This window comes from Nanorana parkeri, unplaced genomic scaffold (genome assembly GCF_000935625.1).
Source record: "Nanorana parkeri isolate BGI_ZX_2015 unplaced genomic scaffold, ASM93562v1 scaffold113, whole genome shotgun sequence".
NCBI lineage: Eukaryota > Metazoa > Chordata > Amphibia > Anura > Dicroglossidae > Nanorana > Nanorana parkeri.
Window position 1 is genome coordinate 1,357,591 of NW_017306381.1, and position 5,963 is coordinate 1,363,553.

The window sequence follows — 5,963 nt, forward strand, 5'->3', positions numbered from 1 at the left end:
ACACACCCTCCCCTGCACATCTGGATCCCCAGTTTCTCTATTTTCCATTTTCTTGTTTTCTAATAATAAAATTCCCCGATGCCTCTAAGTCATCATGTGCCCCCCTCCCCCCTTCCCACATTCACTGGTTTGTTATACTGGGGAGTTGTAGTCATTGCCGGCTACTGGGGGGACTCCAAAGTTCACAAGATGGATAAAACTAAAGTCTCTTGTTCTGCACTCCTGATAGGGGGGGGTCCGGAGACGAGCATGTGAGGGAGACGAGATCATCAGAACTCCATAAAGTTAGATGTAAATTTCCTGGAGAATTTTCCCCTTTATTGGCCATCCCGAACCTTCAAAATTTTGCTTCAAGGGGACACTGAAGCTTCGAGATGACCATGAGATGAGCAGCTGACCTCTTTAACCCTGAGAAGCAGGATGCACTGCATAGCTCAAGGAGCTAGCAATCTTCAGGGTGCACTTTGTAGCCCACAGGGCTAGCAATCTGCAGGATGCACTTTGTAGCCCACAGGGCTAGCAATCTGCAGGATGCACTTTGTAGCCCACAGAGCTAGCAATCTGCAGGATGCACTTTGTAGCCCACAGAGCTAGCAATCTGCAGGATGCACTTTGTAGCCCACAGAGCTAGCAATCTGCAGGATGCACTTTGTAGCCCACAGAGCTAGCAATCTGCAGGATGCACTTTGTAGCCCACAGGGCTAGCAATCTGCAGGATGCACTTTGTAGCCCACAGGGCTAGCAATCTGCAGGATGCACTTTGTAGCCCACAGAGCTAGCAATCTGCAGGATGCACTTTGTAGCCCACAGAGCTAGCAATCTGCAGGACGCACTTTGTAGCCCACAGGGCCAGCAATCTGTAGGAAGCACTTTAGGTCTTTGTTTCATATACCTTTATAGTGCTGGTACATTCAGACTATGATTCCAGTACTGAGCTGCAATGCTAAGGCCAGGCAAGGAGCAATGATCAGCTGCAAAGTGCAGTAGGTGACATTAACCTATCAAAGGCCTTGTTCCTGATCTAACGACAGCAAACTAAACATTGATTGGCTACTAGAAATCACTGCTCTGTACATGGGATCATTTTTACCGTCTAGCTGAAGAAGCCAAACTGAGAGTTATTTATAGTGCAACTAAAGCCAAATCTTTTTTTTTCTCCTTAGTTTTGGATAGAGTGGAGAGGGACTAGAACACCCATCGGGTTTTTATTGCTGCCTGTGTCACCCTCTCTGCTTGCCCTGCTGACTGTTATAACTAAGAATGAAAGTGAAAGAAAATCCACAATTTTGGGTTGTCATCAGAACAGTAATAGATGAGAGATCTTCCAATGGGGACACCAGTTCTTGTGACCAACAAGGATTTATCTCACTTAGGAGGGCTTTCCTTTCACTTCCTGTTGTGCCTATCGGACAGGAAGTGAAGGGAAATCTTTAAAATGGGACACAGATGGCATAAAACAAGACAGAGGTTTAACCCTCCCTTACACTTATCCAAAACTTAAAAAAAAGAGAGAGAGAGAGAGAAAAAAAATGCATTTAGTGAACAGAACAACCAGATGCCTCAGATAATTCTGGGGTCATCAAACAGGTGCAGTGAAGTCCTGGCCTTGCATGTGGACTACAGGATGAGAGTGAATGCAAAATTTTCATTTGATGGCCAATTTGTATCTACTTTTTCCAATAATACCTTTGACTATAAAAGTGAACATATTGTTTGTGTTGCAATAAATGATTGATTCAGACCAGGGACATGCAGTGAGGTCCTCGGCAGGTGAGGCACTCCCTGGGCCCGCCCCAGGCCCGGTCACTGAGCTAAGTGTGGAGGAGTGAGGGAGGAGACAGAGAGGAAGCTCCCTGTCCCTCACTTGCTCGTCACTGGTGAGGCATCGAGATTTATCTTTTTTTAGATTGGATGGCTTGGACCAATGGTGCTTTGCCATTGGCCCAAGCCATCCACAGAGCTCAAGCCCCTGACTCCAAGTTGGAGGCTGTTATATCTCTGGCCTCACTGTGTTAGGTTACACACAGCAGCGGTGAAGCCCACCCTGAGGATGCTAATAACTTTGTTTGAGATTTCATTTCAGTGCACATAAAGTGACAAAGGCACTAGAATTCTGTCAAGAACGGGTATTTTTCTGTACATGCAGGAAATGTACTTAGCCTGAAAAAAGAAAACGAATGCAGCCACCACATCCAGGAACTGGTAAGCTGCAATATGTGACATGTTTGTTCTTTGGTTCAGATATCCTTTAAGGCAATATAGATACAAGAGATGTCTACCCAAGAGCAAGGGGTGTTCCTACATGGGTTATGGTCAAATAGAGAGTCTCACTGCACTCCTGACCAAGAAGCCCCATATATTGTGTGTGTGTGGGGGGGGATGCTGAAGTAGCCGCGGATGGCGCCGCCAAATACTTGCAAAACAGAATAAATGGTCAACAGCACTCCAAGTTTTCTTCCAAACTAAATCCTTTTATTCATTCTAGCAGGTCATATCACCATGCGTGCAGGGCCGGATTTCCCAAAAGGCCAACCAAGGCCGGCTTTGGGGCAGCAGGTAGTAGAGGGGCAGCAGGGGTGTGGAATTCCTATCTCCCGATGCCTGGGACATGCAGTTCTGGGCACCAGGCGGGCAGTTGTTTTCTACATTTAGCCCTGCTTTGGGCAAGCAGAGATAAATGTACAGCGGGGAAGCTGTCACTTGTTTTGTACAAGTGATCACTTGTATGCTGCCTGCAGGACTGCCATTCTCCAGAGGAAGGGGTTGGTGGGTAGGGGGGCACATTGGAGAACCTGGCCTTGGGGCAGCAGAGAGAGTAAATCCGGCCCTGCGTGCGTGGCAATGTTTCGGAACCTGTCCGGTCCCTTCATCACTTCTGTTTGCCTGATGAAGGGACAGGTTCTGAAACGTTGCCACGCATGGTGATATGACCTGCGTGACAAACGTTACATGGGTTATAGGTACAAGAGTGATGATACCTTTCTTCCAGTTTTCATCCACAGAAGAGATCATTATTGGTGCCACCTCAGATGGAGAACTTCCTAAAAGCTGAAAAATATGTGTTCCTACTGGGAAAGATCAACATATCTCAGTCCTGATCAACTGCAGCCAATGTTTAATCAGGAGCCTGGCTTGCACGGTCAGTAGAAGCGGAACCACTTCAAATACGTTTAGCTTTATTTGTTGCTCAGAACCAACAGGTGAAGAACATTGTCCGAGGCGGGACTTATTTCCTGGCTCAAGCCCATCATTTTATTAAACATAATTGTTTTATTTCAGACAGTACATTCAAATACAAAATACATATCCAGGTTATTAGTTAAACATATTGTGTAGTTATGGCTGAATTTAGCGTGTTCTGGTGGTTACCCCCCTACAATACAAGAATATCCATCCAATATTCAAGTTTTGGATAGAGTAGGGAAGGGTTAGAATTGTTGCCTAGAAATGTTCCCTTACTTTGTATTCCAGGTAATACCACGCCTGGTGACGACGGAGCATGGAGACGGCTTCCCTGCTGATCTGGAAGCCGTGTGGTGAATCTTTACACGCCGCCTGGCTTCCTGGCTAATCAGGAAGCAAGGTGGGGAGTCATTACACGCCACCTGGCTTTCTTAATGGGACTTCCGTTATCAGTATTTAGTATCGGCGAGTACCGAAAAAAATATATCGGTACACGTACTCGATACTGAAAAACCGGTATCGGTGCATCCCTACTTGGAGGTGAAGGGAAATCTTTCGAACAGAAACACAGACAGCAGTAATGACCTAACAGAGGTTCCATCCCTTTCTAGCTCCATCCATACCTAATAAAAATGCTTTGGCTGGAGTTCTACTTCTAGAAGAAGCTTTTTACAACAAGCAACCTATTTATAATGCTGGCTCACAGTGACATGGGGGTGCTGTGGTGTAGGAATCCCACCACCAAGCTTCCAAAGAGTAGAGAAGATCCATCGGGGATTGAGCTCTACCTTACTCCATGGAAGTTGGGGCAATCCACTTGGGTGGTGTCACACAATAAACAAAGCAGTAGACATGTGCAATTCGTTTTGTCCCGAACCAAAATTCATAAAAATTTTCTGAAATTCGGACACATGCAAATTTCTGAATCCCAATGCATCCGAATGTTTCCAAATCCGAATCTCTGTTTCCAAATGTCAGATCCTGTCCGAATTCCATTCAAAAATGAAATTGAATCGGACATGTGACTTCTCTGGCCAATTAGATGTGTTTTTTGGTTTAATGCATCCGAATGGCTCTGAATCCGAATTTTCGAATTGCATTCGGGAGCTCTCGACAGAGATTCGGGTCTGGGAGCCTCAGGTTTAGTTTGCTGTATATATGGGTCACAATGTTGCTGCTACAAATATTCGTTTGTGTTATAGAATACTACTTATATACACATAATACTAAAACTGACGCTCCAAGACCCGAATGGAGTCCGAATTTGCGACTCTTTTTATTAGGATTGGGGAAGGCCATAACCTCTGTTAGCTTTGTAATTGCTATCCATGCCACCCCGGTGGCTACCCCTTACTTCGGGCCACAGTGACAAAGCTGTCACCAGAACAGGAATGAAGGGAAATGACCCCAACAGGACACAGACAAAAAAAAAAACAACCATGACCCGAGAAGGGTTCTAACTGTTCCGTATTCTATCCAAAAATAAAAAAAATAAAAAAGATTTTACTAGAGGTACACTTTAAGTCAACCCGTCAGTAGAACTTCTCATATAAACCGTCTCAACTGACCAAAGACAGAATGCCCCCCCCCCACCCCCTCACAGTGCAAAGTGGTCACCTTAAGGCCACCATACTTGGCTCATCATTCTCTTGTAGAGAGAAAATCAATGAATTCCTCCATCCACGCTAAAGGTGTGGAAGTAGGGATCTCTGCTGCTGGCTAATGTAGTAATACGCTGGAGCTGCCAAGAAGTGACTGCCTCCAATACGATAATTTTCCACTCAGCTCAGTTAAATTTGAAATCCTCTTTTGTCAAGCAGGGTGGTGCTTGCAGGGCCATCCAAAGCTCAAATTGCAGCCTATTCTAGCAGGAATCGCCTGAAATTCAAGCCATGTATGGGGCTTTTGGAATCCCAATGAAGACGCCTTCACTGCATTGTGGGATGTAGGTTGTCCAGACTTATGTTAAGCTTGGAACGTGGACAAAATTGACCCCTGAATCTATGCCAAGATTTACATGTTGTAGGTGTTCTGGAGGGCAAAACTGAATAATGGCTGACAGATGGTGTATAGTGTCACATTGTGGTACCGTTTAGAAGCTCCATTGAAGATCCACTTTAAAGGGCATTCAACCATTGGCATCGGTTATTAATTAAAGTGCATGTAAAGGCATTGTTTTAGTTTAGAGTTAGAACTTCTGGAAAAATGTTAGAGCTGTCTGTGTCCCTCTCCAATTGTATTGGTGGCCATTGTCACTGAGAGAGACTGATGGGAAATCCAAAATGTTTGGTTTGTCACCAGCGCAAGAAGTGAGGGCAAGCCTAAATTTGGGACGCCTGTTCCTATGACAACATTTTAAGATGGGAATCACTTTAGGTTGATTTTGCAACAAGGAAGAAGTAGGCTGCACCCCTGTTGAATTCCGAAGAACTTTATTTATTGAACAGATGTTCTTTGATGGATGTAGGCTCTGCTCCGACATGTTTCATCCTCAACCAGGCTTAGTCATATATGTACTTCTATGACTAACCCCTGCTGAGGGTGAAACAAATAAAAAATCCATCTTTTCAATAAGTCTTTTAAATTCAGTGGTGGTGTGATTTAATTCTTCCTTGTTTTGCGCATTTTGGATGTAGGCTGAATCCTTTAGAAACTGGGCACCTGTGGATGGTTACTGTATTGTTTGCAAGCCTGGGGCGCTACCTCTTACAGAGAGCTGATAGTAAAGATTTGGGGTGATTCCCCCCCCCCCCCCCCCCCAAAAAAAAAAAAATATGGGG